Source organism: Leucoraja erinacea, chromosome 29, assembly GCF_028641065.1.
Source record: "Leucoraja erinacea ecotype New England chromosome 29, Leri_hhj_1, whole genome shotgun sequence".
NCBI lineage: Eukaryota > Metazoa > Chordata > Chondrichthyes > Rajiformes > Rajidae > Leucoraja > Leucoraja erinaceus.
The window spans coordinates 23,935,533-23,953,226 of NC_073405.1; the positions used below are offsets into that span (position 1 = coordinate 23,935,533).

At 44.2% G+C, this 17,694-nt stretch overlaps 1 protein-coding gene across 5 annotated transcripts in view; it reads left to right on the forward strand.

The window, feature by feature from the left end:
- The first annotated feature begins 11,476 nt into the window (after positions 1–11,476).
- Positions 11,477–17,694, forward strand: part of LOC129711330 (interleukin-6 receptor subunit beta-like) — a 61,427-nt gene continuing 55,209 nt past the window's right edge. Inside the window, exons 1-2 of one of the 5 annotated variants that reach the window (XM_055658914.1) lie at positions 11,477–11,822; positions 13,735–13,769. The gene's annotated coding sequence lies outside the window, so the exon portion shown is untranslated. The remainder of the gene's footprint in view (positions 11,823–13,734; positions 13,770–17,694) is intronic. The other 4 variants (XM_055658910.1, XM_055658912.1, XM_055658915.1 and 1 more) reach the window with 4 other exon arrangements.

The window sequence follows — 17,694 nt, forward strand, 5'->3', positions numbered from 1 at the left end:
ATAGCTGGTATTGGTGTTAACTCCAGAGGATGATTTTCACTCTATGCATAATCAACCTGAAGTTTGCAAATTCAAGTCATTGCTCCTTGAAAACCCATTGACAACAATGTGGGCTTATTCCCCAAATAGCTACTGCTTACAGATTCATTCTGGTATATCCCTGTAAGGAGAGGAGATTCGTTTAACTTGGCATCATGTTCGGCACGGATATTGTGGACTGAAAGGCTGGTTCCTGTATTGTACGGTTCAATGTTGAAGTGTAATTTTGTGCTCAAACATATTATGGAGTTTAATTTCATTTCCTATGTCTCTGTATGTTTCAGATTTCCCAGTATGTTGGCTCCTTTTTCACATATGGTTTGCACGTTCTCCCTACGACCACGTGGGTTTCCTCCAGGTGCTCCGGTTTCCTCCCACATGCCAAAGATGTGCAGGTTTGAAGGTTGATTGGCCCCTTTAAGTTACCCATAGTGTGTAGGGAGTGAATGAGAAAGTTGGACAACAGGACCAGCGTGAACGGGTGATCAATGGTTGGCGTGCCAAAGGGTCTATTTCCATGCTGTATCTTTAAATTAGACTAAAATCTTTCCAAGTTCAACACATTTAGGAATTTCCATATATTCTCCAACTGCACGCAGCTGTTTCTACTGCAGCTAAACCGCTCTAATTGGGATTATAAGGGTGCCACTGAGTTTACTGCTGAGTACTTTTATCATGTGTCAGGCACCCCTTACAAGTGTGTGAAAGTTATTCTCAGTTTACCGGTCTTCTCCCCTAATAGCGTAACAAAAAAAATAAACACCATATTTTTTTAATCCACAGATGATAGAAACATAGACATGAAACATCCGGAGGTGCAGGAGTAGGCTATAAAAATTTCGACACTGCACCGCCATTTATATGATCAAGTTGATCAAATGCAGAGCCCGTACCTGCCTTCTCTCCATACCCTCTGATGCCCTTGGCCACAAGGGCCACATCTAACTCCCTCTTAAATAAACCAATGAACTGGCCTCTGAACCCTCTGAAGAGAGTCTTGACCCAAGACGTCACCACTATCAATGTGAATCAAAATGGTGCCTCATCTCGACCTACTGTTTCCCCCTTCTCCTTACTTTGGGTTTTTGTCCTGGATTCCCCAACATCTAAACATCTGCCTGCTCCTAAACAGGTCCCCCTTTGGCCCAACTAAGTTTATAAGTTCCCCTTTCAATTTAAAGGTACAGCATGGAGACAGCCCTTTGTCCCACCAAGTCCACACCGACCATCAATCACCCATTCACACTCGTTCTGTGTTATCCCATGTTCTCATCCACTCCCTACACACTAGGGACACTAGGCTTGCTAACCTATAAACCCGCGGATCTTTGGGATGTGGACACGGAAATACACGTGTGATGAAAGGCAGAGCAAGCTGGTCAAACTCCACGCAATACTAAAGTAAACTAAGAGGATCAGGAAGAAGAGTCTTGACCCTCTGGAACAGAAATGGGCAGATCTAGCTCAACTTCTTGTACTGTGCTTTTTTTTTTGTATAACCAAGCTGCCCCTTCTAAACAGTCCTTTGGCACAACTAGCCCGAGTTTGTTTTAATTTAGAGGTACAGCATGGAGACAGCCTTTGTCCTGTCCACCGATCATCAATGCACAAGATGTCTTTTAAATGTCCAGGACAAGTATCAGCTGGATCAACTACAAATCCTCTGGCGGAGATCAGAAGAACTATATCCACACAGAGAGTGGTTCATGTAGTTCTCTGCCACAGAGGGTACCTGAGGCAAGTTCATGGCTATATTTAAGAGGGAGTTAGAACGGTGTCCCTTATGCAAAACCAACAGGGGGTCAGAGAAGGCAGTTAGAACAGACCTTTGATCATTATATTGTAATTTATCGAAGGGTCCGAATGGCCTACTCCTGCACCTAATTTCTATGTTTCTATGTTACCCATTCACACTCGTTCTGTGTTATCCCATGTTCTCATCCACTCCCTACACACTAGGGACACTAGGCTTGCTAACCTATAAACCCGCGGATCTTTGGGATGTGGGCGGAAACCCACGTGTTCACAGGGAGAATGGTCAAACTCCACGCAGACAGCACCCGAGGTCAGGAACGAACCCGAGTCTCTGGAACAGTTGGGCAGCAGCTCAACCAGCTGTGCTACCAGGCCGACCAAGCTGCCCCTTCTACTAGTTCCACCTGCCCGAGTTTGGCCCATATCCCTCTAAACCTCTCCTGTCCATGAACCTGCACAAATGTCTTTTAAATGTCATTATAGTATCTGCCTCAACTACATCCTCTGGCAGCTCATTCCATATACCCACCACTCCTCCTTTTCATGTAGTTTTCCTCGATGACCTGAACAACTAATACTAATAGGAGGTAGAACGGATTTGCAAAAACAACTTCACAGTTAGAACAGCACCTTTATCATTATTTGTAATTTATAACTGATGGGAGGTTATTGATCTGAAACTAACTATTCTCACACAGACATGTGCTGCTTGACCCATTGACTATGTTCAGAGATACAACAACTTATTTTACATCATCACCCAGCATCACAATTACTACCATTAATCCCCCCCTTTCCCTTCTGCTCTTAAGGAATTGATGATGGTTTTGTAAGAAATAATGGCCATGAAATTACTGAATTGTCGAGCAAATCCAACTGTTTCTTTCAGGTCTGCAGGAAAAAACCGTGTCCCATCCTTACTTGTTCCGGCCTAGGTATGGCATTCAGAAATGTGGTTTGGCTTTTAAAACAACGGCCGAGCAAGTCACTCATTATATAGAAATATCAAACAATGCAGCCCCCAGGAACGGGTCCGTGAAGCCATTATGCCTTCATTGGCCATGATGCCAAATTAACTTTAGAGTTTTGTTTATTGTCACGTGCGCCGAGATACAGTGAAAAACTTTTGTTGTATGCTAGCCAGTCAGCGGGAAGATAATACATGATTACATTTGAGCAACCCACAGTGTAGGGATACAGGACAAAGGGAATAACTTGCAAATGGGGAATGTGTATCGCTTCACTTCCTGAAGTCAATCACTACCTCATTTCTCTTGCTGACATTGAGAGAAAGGTTGTTATCTCGACACCACCTACCCCCACATGGTCCATATCCCTCCATTCCCTGCCAGTTCATGTGTCTACCACCTGGCAGCAAATTCCAGATGCACCCCAGATTCTCCTTCAAACTTTCCCCTCTCAGCTTAAACCTATGCCTTATGGAAGTTACAAGGTGGCACCAGAAGGTAGTGCCTTTCCACATACTGTTCAAAAAGAGGAAGCATTATGCAATTTTAAGGTATGGAGTGATTTGATGGAGTCAGTCACAGTCATAGAGCTGTACAGCATGGAAACGGGCCTTTTGGCCCACTTTGTCATGCTGACCAATTTGGAATCTGGAGCAAGTAGTCCCACATGCTTACATTTGGCCCATAGCCCTCTAAACCCTTTGTATCCTGTCCAGGGCAGGTATAATATTGTGTCGAACAAATATTTCACAGTTTCTCTGCACACGTGACAATAAAGAAACCATTCAAACATTAAACCAGCTATTGAATTCTAATTCGATTTGAACTATTAAACTTGGGAATCTTGCAACCCAGTGGTACGAATATTGAGTTCTCCAACCCTCGCATCCCTTCTCCCTCCGTCCCTCCCGTAGTCGTCATACTAGTTTTACTATCATCCCGTTGAGTTCCTCTCTCTGTATGCTTGTTATCACCTATCCCACATCCAACAATGGCCTATTGTGTGTGTGCCCCACATTCCTTTGATTATCGTTGCTTTTTGCATATCTTCCTTTCATTTCTCCTAAGTACCGTCGATATCTCGTTTCCCTTTCGGTCCGAAGAAGGGTCTCAATCCGAAACGTCACCTATACCTTTTCCCCAGAGATGCTGCCTGACCCGTTGAGTTGTTCCAGCCATTTGTGAATGTCTGTCTATTGAATTCTACACTTGTGATTATCCTTCCATGCCCATCTCATTCTGATCATTGGATGATCCCTGGACTTCCCAATGATCTTTCACTACCCCATGATTTAATTCTGAGTTAGAAGTGTTGCAAGTTTTCTTTTAACAATAACTGTACTAGGTAGATTGCGTAAGACAAATTATCCCATTCTGATCATATCAGATTATTAATTCTCATAATTCACACCACTTTTCCAACTGTTTAATTAGTGATTGTATGTTTGACATTTAGAAATTGGCTACACTTCCATTGTGAATAAAGTGGAAAGTAAAATATTTGATTAAATTCTAAACTGTTATTGGGAACCCACTTTGTTTAGCAGTTCTCTGACTCACAATGTCCTGTATGTTATTAATTATCCTTTTCTATATACTTGGAGTGTTTAATTATCAATCTATATCTGCATCTCATTGTCCTATATCTATAATCATTGCAAGATTACGCAGCTGCTTTTGTCCAAAATATTTCCACAAGGTCTGATGATTCAGATTCCTCTTGTGTGTCTGCAGTGGCCACTTATAGAGTTATCGAGTACACACCAAAGCCAGTGAAGACCAATTGTCCTACTTTGAGATGGTTTGAGTTGAAGGAAGTGCAGAGTACAACGGAAAGCATTATTTTTGCCAATCTTCTATTAAAACAAAACTTTGATTCATTCACAATTGGTGAGCAATGGTCGTTTTTGGGAACTGTTAGACGTGAAATGATGAGAAAGTCCAGGCAGAGGAGACTAACTTTGCACCATGTTTAGCACAAACTTTGTGCTGTACTATAGACAATAGGTGCAGGAGTAGACCATTTGGCCCTTCGAGCCAGCACCGCCATTCAATCTGATCATGGCTGATCATCCACAATCAGTACCCTGTTTCTGCCTTCTCCCCATATCCCCTGACTCCGCTATTTTTAAGAGCCCTATCTAGCTCTCTCTTGAAAGCTTCCAGAGAACCTGCTTCCACCACCCTCTGAGGCAGATAATTCCACATTCACCACTCTCAGTGAGAAAAAGTGTTTCCTCGTCTCTATTCTAAATGGCTTACTCCTTATTCTTAAACTGTGGCCCCTGGTTCTGGACTCCCCCAACATTGGGAACATGTTTCCTGCCTCTAGCGTGTCCAAGCCATTAACAATGTATCAATGAGATCCCCTCTGTCCTTCTAAACTCCAGAGTGTACAAGCCCAGCTGCTCCATTCTCTCAGCATATGACAGTCCCGCCATCCCGGGAACTAACCTTGTGAACCTACGCTGCACTCCCTCAATAGCATGAATGTCCTTCCTCAAATTAGGGGACCAAAACTGCACACAATACTCCAGGTGCGGTCTCACTAGGGCTCTGTACAACTGCAGAAGGACCACTTTGCTCCTATATTCGATTCCTCTTGTTATAAAGGCCAAAATGCCATTCGCTTTCTTCACTGCCTGCTGTACCTGCATGCTCACTTTCATAGACTGATGTACAAGGACCCCCAGATCCCGTTGTACTTCCCCTTTTCCCAATTTAACGCCATTTAGAAAGTAATCTGCCTTCCTGTTTTTGCTACCAAAGTGGATAACCTCACATTTATCCGCATTAAACTTCATCTGCCATGCATCTGCCCACTCCCCCAACCTGTCCAAGTCACCCTGCATTCTCATAGCATCCTCCTCACAGTCCACACTGCCACCCAGCTTTGTATCATCTGCAAATTTGCTAATTTATGTTCTATGTTAGAACATATGAACAAACAAAGAGCGGTCCTGAGCTACTATCCACCTCAATGGAGACCCTTACTCCATCTTTAATTGGACTTTACTGGACTTTATCTTGCATTAAATATTATTCCTTGATTGTTATCTTGCATTAAATATATTATTCCTTGTATTGTGTATCCATGTATTGTTTTTATATATATATATATAAAAAATATATTATATATATATATATTGAACAATTCTTCAACGTTACTACAGAGACTACTTTAACTTTAAAAGCAGCAGGCTCGCATATAAACATACTTTTGTATGGGCAAGAAGCCTATTGTGACTAGAGTCACAACATTGACCAACATTGAAAAACCTGGCTTGCTATCTTTCCGTTGCAACAGATATTAGCAGCAGAGGTCAAAGTGTTGCTTACTTTATGGCAGGAAAAGAAGCCATTGCAAGAGTGCATGTGGAAGATTGGCACAAAGGTTAATGGCTGGATTTTGAACTCATTTGTTTCGAGTTCAGATTTCTTCATTAAATATCAGTGGTCTCGGCGTGCAGGAAGTCATGGTACGTACATAGGTCATATCATGCCAGGTGAAGAGGCAGCAGAATATGGGAGACAGATGGGGATATAGTGTGAGATAGGTGTGGAGGAACATGGGTGGGAAGAGAAAGACTGAGATAGGGAGCGATAGGGAAAGAAAATAAATCAAAGTGATGGGAAGAGGGAAGAAAGACATGTTGAAGAATGAAACTGGAGGAGAGCTAAAAAAATAATCGGAGATGGAGGGGATATGGGTTGGGGGACACTAGAATAGGGAGCTAAGCTTCAACAGAATCTGTGGAATTCATTGCCATAGATGGTGAAGGAGGCCAAGTTACTGGGTATGTTTAAAATGGGATTAGGATTAGGATTAAAATAGGTTTATGACTAGTATGGGGGTCAAAGGGTATGGAAAGAAGGGAGGAGAATGGGGTTAAGATAGAGAAATAGATCAGGCATGATCGAATGGTAGAGCAGACTCGATGGGCTGAATGGTCTAATTCTGCTCCTTTGTCCGATGGTCTTATGTTCTTATGATGTGCATTATATTAATGTTGAGGGCACAGTCACAGAGGACTGGAAAAGGGAAATTAGGGAACTTTGGATGTAGAAATGCACAGTGAACAGGGGCTATGTCGGTCACCTGGAGGAGAGTGGGTCTGAGGAGTGGCGGAGTGAAAGTGGAGCGAGGGAGGAGATGGAAAATGAAGAGAGCGCAATTATTTTAGGGCAATAGGCTCACTGAGCCTTCTACAGAATAAGAGCTTTGTCTTCAATAGGCAAGAATCATCACTGATGATAATTCACGGGGAGGTCTGTGGGAATTGAACAGTTTTTAAAGAAGGGCATTGCGGGATTTATTACAGCATAACTGAAAATCTTGCATCCGTAGTTGATACTTTCACAAAGCTACAAGGATTCTACTTGCATGTTGACTAATCCCAGTTGCGAAAGACTCTCTGGAGGTGGACAACTAAACCAGCATTTTTGAAAAATTTTAACATTATCTGTCCTATGGGTTTATCTGCAAGGAGTGTTTGAGATTATGATCGGATGAGGCATAGCATTAGAATCAGACTGCATCAAGCAATGAAATGTTTGGTACAAAGAGAGAAAAATATGTTTAATATAAGAGTTTTAGAATGCATTGCAAGAATTGCATTGCACTAGAATGCGTAGAATGCATCCCACATCTTCGGATTCAGAGACTGTTTCTTTCCAGCTGTTATCACGCAACTGAACCATCCTATCAACAACTAGACAACGGTCCTGAGCTACTATCTACCTCAATGGAGACCCTCAGTCCATCATTACTGGACTTTATCTTGCATTAAACCTTATTCCCTTTATCATGTATCCGTACACTGGATGGCTTGATTATAATCACGTGTCCTCTTTCAGCTGACTAGTAAAGGGCCTGTCCCACGAGCACGCGACTGCATGCGGCAAGCGCAACATAACGTGGTCGCTTGAGAACGTGGTCGCTTGAGCCGTTTGGCCTCGCGGGGCCGGTCCCACTTCGATTGCCGGAGTCGTGTGGAGTTGTGCGGAGCTGGTCCCGACATCGCGCGGGGCTCCAGAAAACTGACAGTGTTCAAAAATTCCGCGCGGCAACGGCCTGCCGGCCCGCAGCTGCATTGAGGCCGTATGCACCACCTTGACGGGCATACGCAGCATCTTGACGCCGTACGCAGCGTCTTGACACCGGACGTCATGCGCGAACTTCCCGCGGACTTCACGTCACTAACACGACCTCCGCGTGTCCCGCGCTTCTGGTTTGGTCAGGCTCGCCGCATGCTGTCGCATGCTCGTGGGACAGGCCCTTTAGCTTCCAACAAAACCTTTTCTCTGAACCTCGGTACACGTGGCAATACACTAAACTAAGGTGATTTTGTTTTGTTACGCCAAGGGGTTTCGAGGCTGTGAAGTGAACCTCTGAATTGGTTATTGATGCCAAGTCTATGGAAACATTTAGAAAGAGTTGAAGGAAACAGGAGGGAAAAAAAGGCCCTGGAAAAAGACATATGGGTCATGAAGACCATGTGCAGGGAGGGGGAACTACAACATGAATTTGTTTGTCTGAATGCTCTATTATTTATTTTATTCAATAACCGTTTATGCTTTATCTCACATCTTTAAACCTGCAACATGCATCAAATGTTGCAATGGCTTATAAGCAAAACGACGTTACAATTCAATTCAATTCAATTCATTCAACTTTATTGTCATTGCACAAATACGAGTATAGGTACAACAAAATGCAGTTTAGCGTCTGGTCATAGTCATAGTGCAAGATAGTAGAAGTAAAAATAAAAATACAAAATAAGCATACAATAAAAAACAAAATACTGGTTAACAATGTGTGGATTGTGGATGAATTAAAACTGGTACATAGGCAAATAACTGTATACAAATGGGAGAGTCTAGAGATAGCTAGCAACAGGACTCTGAGTTCAGCAGTGTAATGGTGTTGTTGAAAAAGCTGTTCAGATTCAGATTCAATTTTAATTGTCATTGTCAGTGTACAGTACAGAGACAATGAAATGCATTTAGCTTCTCCCTTGAAGAGCGACATAGCAAACGATTTGAATTTAAAAAAAAATAATAAGTGGGGGGGGGGGGGGGGGGGGGGGGGGGGGGGGGTGTCCGGGTGGGGGGGGGGGGGATTGGCAGTCACCGAGGTACGTTGTTTAGTAGAGTGACAGCGGCCGGAAAGAAGCTGTTCCTCGACCTGCTGGTTCGGCAACGGAGAGACCTGTAGCGCCTCCCGGATGGTAGGAGGGTAAACAGTCCATGGTTGGGGTGAGAGCAGTCCTTGGCGATGCTGAGCGCCCTCCGCAGACAGCGCTTGCTTTGGACAGACTCAATGGAGGGGAGCGTGGAACCGGTGATGCGTTGGGCAATTTTCACCACCCTCTGCAATGCCTTCCGGTCGGAGACAGAGCAGTTGCCATACCATACTGTGATGCAGTTGGTAAGGATGCTCTCGATGGTGCAGCGGTAGAAGTTCACCAGGATCTGAGGAGACAGATGGACCTTCTTCAGTCTCCTCAGGAAGAAGAGACGCTGATGAGCCTTCTTGATCAGAGTAGAGGTATTGTGGGTCCAAGAGAGGTCATCGGAGATGTTGACTCCCAGGAACCTGAAGCTAGAAACACGTTCCACCTCCGTCCCGTTAATGTGGATGGGGGTGTGCGTGCCGCCTCTGGACTTCCTGAAGTCTACAATGAGCTCCTTGGTCTTCTTGGAGTTAAGGGCCAGGTTGTTGTCAGCGCACCATGCTGCTAAGTGCTGGACCTCCTCCCTCAGCCTGCTTGTGCGGGACCTGAGGCTCCAGTACCGACTCCCTGATGGGAGGAGGGCAAACAGTCCATGGTTAGGGTGAGAGGGGTCCTTGATGATTTTCCCGGCCCGTCTCAGACACCGTTTTCAGTGGAGGGCATCCATGGCAGGGAGCGGGGCAACGATGATGTGCTGAGCGTTTTTCACCACCTGTTGCAGTGCCTTCCTGTCAGCTGTGGTGCAGATGCTGCACCATACCGTGAAGCAGGTGGTCAGGATGCTTTCGATGGTACAGCGGTAGAAGTTGGACAGGATCTGGGAGGACAGGTGAGCTTTCTTGAGCCTCCTCAGAAAGTAAAGGCGCTGTTGCGCCTTTTTGATCAATTTGGTGGTATTGAGGGACCAGGACAGATCTTCTGAGATGTGTATCCCGAGGAATTTGTAGTTGGAGACGCGCTCCACCTCAGTCCCGTTTATGTGGATGGGGGTATGTCTGCCACCTCTGGTCTTCCTGAAGTCAACAATGATTCCCCTTTGTCTTCTTGGAGTTGAGGACGAGGTTAAAAGAAAGTAGCAGCGTTTTGGAGTTTAGTCGCTGCTGTAATGTTTTCAAGAGTGTTAGATAGAGCTCTTAGGGCTAAAGGAGTCAAAGGATATGAGGGGAAAAACAGGAATGGGGTACTGATTTTACATGAACATATTGAATGGTGGTGCTGGCTTGAAGGGCCGAATGGCCTACTCCTACACCTATATTTCTATGTAGGCAGTCTGTAGTCACAGTTAGCTCCAAGCTCCCAATATATTATCTGCTCCTGTGATCTTATTTGAGGGACACACATAGGCCAGGTGTCATGGTTTTATTCAACATATCCAGAGGAAGTGTAGCTACTGTAATTTTGGGTACATGATAACCAAATTACATGCTGTGAGATTTCACAAACTACAATGAGAGGTGCACAAGAACTAAGCAGCTGAATTTTTATCGACATAATGGATAGGTGATGTTTCGGGTCACCTCTTTCCGAGCTGTAGTCCAATATACCTGTCCAGATGTACCCACCTCAACTAATTCATCTGACATCTTGTTCCATTCGCCCACCACCCTCCACTAGCCAAGCCTCCGGCAAATTTACTTCAATCCAACACCTTCATACAAATAAGTAAGATTACTACCACAGCTTTGGCACCTACCGCTAAACCATAGGATTGTTAAAGCATCCCTGGGTTACTTGGAATGGTAAGTACAGAAATTGTGCGGCAGATCTCTGATGTATCCCTGATTTATAGATGCTGCCACACCTGCTGAGTTTCTCCAGCATTTTGTGTGTACCTTCGATTTTACCAGCATTTGCAGTTTTTTTCTGAAACATCTGATATATCGTTGCTCGGTTTCCAGATCTCTGTGCTTGATTACGCAAACCCCAATCTAAGCCCAGGATCTTTATTCTTTATGGTGCTTCCTCTGCCACTTGCTTGAAGGCAGGTGTCGGCAAAGGGAAGGAGAGAAATGGCAGCTTTCACCCGCAAGTAAGAATTTCATTGTTCCATCTCGGAACCTATGACAATAAAACACTCTTAACTCTACACATCATAGTTTTAAATACACTAGAAACTTTAACGTAAATACCAGGAGAAGCTTCAACTCTGCTTGCTATAGGTGAGATTGAAGAGCGACAAGGCAATGTTTACACTGTCTGCAACTGGAAGAGCTGCCACAGGAACCTATAGGAGTGGATAAAATACTGGCTTAAAACAATATATATGTGTGTGTGCATGGATATGTGTGTGTATATATATATATGTGTGTGTAAACCATAGAAGTTGATACAATTAACACTTTTTAAAATATATATATATGGATACATGGAAATATATGTATGTATATATATATTGGGCTATGTGTTAAATGCAGGCAATTGGGACGAGCCCAGTGCGCCAACATGGTCGGCACTTGCAGTCTGTCGGTTCCCGAGGAGCAGAACCCGTGAACCTTCATGGCCAGACCACAGAGCGCTGCCAACCCAGCGGAGACCGTAACAATTTTTCGAATGCGCGGCTTTTTTCCCCGTTCACGCCCACGGTGAGAGATGATTCGTGTCGGAGCGCCTGGAGTGGTCCTCCCCTCCCATCGCCAGTGGTCGTGAGCGCTGTCACTCCTGTACAGAGGCCGCCCGAGGAAATAAAACATTCGCGAAACGGACACGTTCCCAGGCAGAGTGCGGCTCTTTTAAACCTGCTGAAATAAGAGATGCAAAGTCTTTAGCCTTTGTATTTTGTCCTAAACCTCTTTTTTTATTATTTTTTTAATCGGCTGAATCAAAGGTAAGTTTGTTTTCTTTTTTTTTAAATGTTTTAGTTTTGTAACATTTCAACGTGATACGTTTGATTGGAAGGGGTACTTTTGGACAAAACTGAAGCTGGACGAACTGAACGGGGCAGGCAGCATCTGTGGAGGAAATGGACAGAGGACGTTTCGGGTCAGAAGCCTTCTTCGGACTATTTTGAGGTGATTGGGGATGTAGGGAGAAAGCCGGAGAAGAGGTGGAATGTAGAAACGAGGAACTGCAGATGCTGTTTTACAAAAAAACACACACACAAAGTGCTTGAGTAACTCAGCGGGTCAGGCAGCATCTCCGCAGAACATGGATAAACTACGTTTCGGGTCGGGACCCTTCAGACCATAATGTTATCCAGAGATTATATCTGTCCGCTGAGTTACTCCAGCACTTCTTGTCTTCTGAGGTGATAAGTGTGGCCAGGTGGGGATAGGGGATGGTGACTTTATTCGAGGCGGGGGGGGGGGGGGGGGGGGGGGGCAGGAGAAAATGTGTAGGAAGGAACTGCAGATGCTGGTTTAAACCGAAGATAGACACAAAAAGCTGGAGTAACTCAGCGGGTCAGGCAGCATCTCTGGAGAGAAGGAATGGGTGACGTTTCTGGTCGTTTAAACATGCAGGTACAGCAGGCAGTGATGAAAGCGAATGGCACGTTGGCCTTTATAACAAGAGGAGTTGAGTATAGGGAGGTTTCACGGCAGTCGGGTCACGACCCATGACCCGTACTGTTGCTACGATACTCCAACTGGATTACACGCGATGTATTGCAGTAGGCACTTACCATTGTTTCTCTAATTTGAGGAAGGACATTCTTGCTATTGAGAGAGTGCAGCGTAAGTTTACAAGGTTAATTCCCGGGTTGGCGGGACTGTCATATGCTGAGAGAATAGAGTGGCTGGGCTTGTATACTCTGGAGTTTAGAAGGATGAGGATATCTTATTGAAACATATAAGATTATGAAGGGTTTGGACACGATAGAAGCATGAAACATGGTCCCGATGTAGGGGGAATCCAGAACCAGGGACCACAGTTTAAGAATAAGGGGTAAGCCATTTAGAACGGAGACGAGGAAACACTTTTTCTCACGGAGAGTTGTGAGTCTGTGGAATTATCTGCCTCAGAGGGCGGTGGAGGTGGGTTCTCTGGATGCTTACAAGAGAGAGCTAGATAGGGCTCTTAAAGATAGCGGAGTCAGGGGATATGGGAGAAGGCTGGAACGGGGTACTGATTGGGGATGATCAGCCATGATCACATTGAATGGCGGTGCTGGCTCGAAGGGCCAAATGGCCTACTCCTGCACCTATTGTCTATTGTGAAGTTTCCTGACTTTGCTTTGCAGTCAGTTATAGACATCTGCCAAACAACCCCTGCTCACTGGGATGCACCCATCACTTGCCAGCACTTGCCCCACTCTTCACCCACCCTCTTCCTCCCCTCCACTTTATCAATCTGAAGAAGGATCCTGACCCAAAGTTTTCTGTCCATTTCCTTGCTGCCAGACCTGCTGAGTTCCTCCAGCACTTTTTTTCCTTCTGCTGAGACCAGTAATTGTTGTGTTTTTAAATGCCAGGTTAACTGAATTCCTATGGTTCTGCCCTCTCTCTCACAATTATTGGATTAATAGTCTGTTAATGTATCTGCTGTGCTATATTTCAGGTCAGGTCGGGGGGAGTTCCCCCCCGCCACGGGTACCATGTAATCATCAACTCATTTAATAATCAAATAACCAAAAAGTTGAGTTTATACTTTTTAGTTAAGTTAAAAAAAATAAAGATCACAAAAATAGTGTTTCCTCTTTCTAGTGGTGCTGGTACACCATTTCGACATGTATATCATAAGCAAAGCCCTGAGATTTGAATGTATTTTTTCTGAAATGGTGTACTATCTATTTTTTGCAGGAAATAATCTTGGAAATAATCAGAAAAGGCACGAGGTATCTGTAAACTAATTCTTGTTACATTCATCTCTAGTTATGTAATTGTTCTTAAATTGTAATTTGTATAGAGGAGTATTTTGCAAGATTTCTAGATAGAGTTTGTAAAATATTTTTTGTTATGTTGTATCCTAGGAGCAAATGAACAAAATGTGAATCGTTCTGTGAAACTGATGGCTTGCTCTTTCTCAACTGGAGCATTGAACCTGGGCACATAAAATACAAAAATAACTTAAAATCTTTCCCCCGACCTGAAATCTACTACTGCAGATACATTAACAGGCTATTAATCCAATAATTTAAAATCTTAAAGGCATGTGCTGTGTAGATAGAACCTTGAAGGGTCCATTTTGTGTTTGTACTTTAACTATTAAAGGTTCTGCATGGATGACACTAAATATAAACAACTTGTTTATCAACTTCCAAATATATTATAAAATGTCTGCATCTTCCAAAATGTTGGCTTCAACGCCTTCTGGAATACTTATGGACGGTGAGATTAAGTACATACAGATGCTTACAATGGATCTTTTGGATATTTGCTGGCTCATTATGCTTCCCATTTTTGTATATTTGGAGCCATTTTACTCATGGTAGGGTTTTGCTTTTGGTTGTCCACATCCACGCTGTAGTTTCATGGTGTTTATTATTTCTGGAGCGAAGACTATCAATGAAGGCTTAACTCTAATTTATAGTCGTGTCTGAGCCCATGACTGTAATGATAAGCAAAATGAGCCCCTGCCTATAACCGGTTTACCCAAATGTAGTGACCTGATTGTTGCTTAAATTAAATTGTGCTTATTGATCAGTATTGGGTTTGAAGAAGGTTTCTGACCCAAAACATAACTTATCCATGTTCTGCTGCTTCTCCTGTTGAGTTACTCCAGCGCCTTGTCATTTTTGTAAACCAGCGTCTGCAGTTCCATGTGTCTCTGCATTGATCAAGGTCCGTTGCTTCTAGCATTGATTGACACAAATGACAAAATCGTCATCATAATGATACGTTTAAGCATGTTAATTGCAACCAACTTCAGCTTTTACTTGTTTAAGAAGGAACTGCAGATGCTGAAAAATTGAAGGTGGACAAAAATGCTGGAGAAACTCAGCGGGTGAGGTAGCATCTATGGAGCGAAGGAAATGGGCAACATTTTGGGCCGAAACCCTTCTTCAGACTACTTTGCTCCATAGATGCTTCCCCACCCGCTGAGTTTCTGCAGCATTTTTGTCTACCTTCAGCTTTTACTTTCTGCCTGTCTCACTTACTTCTGATGTATTCACCTGGAGCTTAATTGAACCAATTAACCGAGTACTGCATCATCCAATGTACAAAGCCCTGATCAAATACATTAGTCCAGGCTTTTAAAACATTAGTTCTACCTGTGTTCAAAAGTACACCAACTTGGTGTGTGGTTAATTGAACCAATTATGTGTGTGCACTTTTGAACAACAGGTGGAACTAATGTTTCAGAAGCATGGACTAATGTATTTGATCAGGGCTTTGTACATTGGACAATGCGGTGTTAATAAAAGGTTTTAGTGTGACTATTGTTGCATGTTTATGTTTAATATGGAGTTTAAGTCATTGGATTAGAATGCACTACATAGTGTGTATGCCCAGACATTATTATCTAAATGGTGGCCGACTAGGAAAAGGGGAGATGCAGCGAGACCTGGGTGTCATGGTACACCAGTCATTGAAAGTAGGCATGCAGGTGCAGCAGGCAGTGAGGAAAGCGAATGGTATGTTAGCTTTCATAGCAAAAGGATTTGAGTATAGGAGCAGGGAAGTTCTACTGCAGTTGTACAGGGTCTTGGTGAGACCACACCAAAGTATTGCGTACAGTTTTGGTCTCCACATCTGAGGAAGGACATTATTGCCATAGAGGGAGTACAGAGAAGGTTCACCAGACTGATTCCTGGGATGTCATAACTGTCTTATGAAGAAAGACTGGATAGACTTGGTTTATACTCTCTAGAATTTAGGAGATTGAGAGGGGATCTTATAGAAACTTATAAAATTCTTAAGGGGGTGGACAGGCTAGATGCAGGAAGATTGCTCCCGATGTTGGGGAAGTCCAGGACAAGGGGTCACTGCTTAAGGATAAGGGGGAAATCCTTTAAAACCGAGATGAGAAGAACCTTTTTCACACAGAGAGTGGTGAATCTCTGGAACTCTCTGCCGCAAAGGGTAGTCGAGGCCAGTTCATTCGCTATATTTAAGAGGGAGTTAGATGTGGCCCTTGTGGCTAAGGGGATCAGAGGGTATGGAGAGAAGGCAGGTACGGGATACTGAGTTGGATGATCAGCCATGGTCATATTGAATGGCGGTGCAGGCTCGAAGGGTCGAATGGCCTACTCCTGCACCTAATTTCTATGTTTCTATGTGCAGTCATGTGCCCATAGGATTTTGTGGCTGTTTACACTTGATATGAAGCTGAAATTTTAAACATCAATTAATTAATAGGATACTTTACACAGGGTGGCACAGCTGGTAAGAGCTGCTGCCTCCTGACATCAGTGACCCAGGTTCAATCCTAACCTGTGTTTAGGAAGGAGAGGAGGAGAAACGTCTTTTGTCAGAGAGTGGTGAACCTGTGGAATTTGCCACAGAAGGCTGTGGAGGCCAGGTTGGTGGATATTTTTAAGGCAGAGATAGATAGATTCTTGATTAGTACAGGCGTCAGATGTTATGGGGAGAAGGCAGGAGAATAGGATTAGGAGGGAGAGATAGATCAGCCATGATTGAATGGCAGAGTAGACTTAATGGGTCGAATGGCCTAATACTACTCTTATTCCTTTATGACCTTATGACATGTTGGTAAGTTAATTGGCCGTGGCGTTTGGGCAAGTGAATGAGGAAAAATGGGATTACCTACAAATCCGGTGATCGATGGCTGGCATGGACATGGGGCTTGTTCCCAATCTTAATGACTCCATAAACTCTCTCTTTCATTCTGTCAAAATTGCTCTTGTGCAATCCTCCCCTCTGGAGGGACATTTGTTGTTTCTAAGATAAATTACTGTCCTTTCCACACAGTACCATGTAAGGTGATGCTGTTTCTAAACCTGTATTTATGATCTGGCTACTTTGAGGGAGTAGGGGTACAATGTTAATTGTGGATGGTGCCCAGAGCAGTCGGTGTGTCTTCTACCTTGCATAAGCTGCAGACAGGGCACCATTGGAGAAGGGAGCGAATGTCCATGGTTCTGGGTGGGGTGCTCATGAAACAGACTGACTAAAGAGTTGGTCCCTATTTAGAAGTGTTATGTCGATCTCTCCATCACTGTTGCCAGTTCCTTACTGAGTTTGCAGTGACTGCCTTCTGCCTGCATTGCCTGAAAATTGGTTGCTCTGCAATGACGTTCTCCAAATACTATCTCACAACTGGGCTGGCACGGTGGGGCACCAGTTTCTTCACTCTCTTCTCCAATGCTGCCTTACAGCGCCTGAGAGCCGGGTTAGATCCTGGCCATGGGTGCTGTCTGTACTGAGTTTGTACGTTTCCCCTGTGACAGCGTGGGTTTTCTCCGGTTTCCTCCCACACTCGAGACGTAGGTTTGTAGGTTAATTGGCTTCGGTAAAAAATCTGATGTGTCCCCAGTGTGCAGGATAGTGCTAGTCGGCGTGGACTCGGTAGGCTGAAGGGTTTGTTTCCATGCTGTGTCTCTAAACTGCTGTAGAGGTGAAGGAAAGCTGGAGTAGGCCTGGGGGAAAATGGAGATAGTGGGGAGTTTGAGACCAGGTAGGGTTGAACCAGGACTAACAGGTGAGTGAGCACCAGCCTCTCCAGGGACTTCATGACGTGTGAAGTCAGCGCCACCGGTCTGTAGTCATTGGAGAAGCTGGGGTGCGTCCGCTTTGGTACAGGAACCAGCCAGGATGTCTTCCACATCACGGGAACCCTCTCCAGGCTCAGGCTCGGGT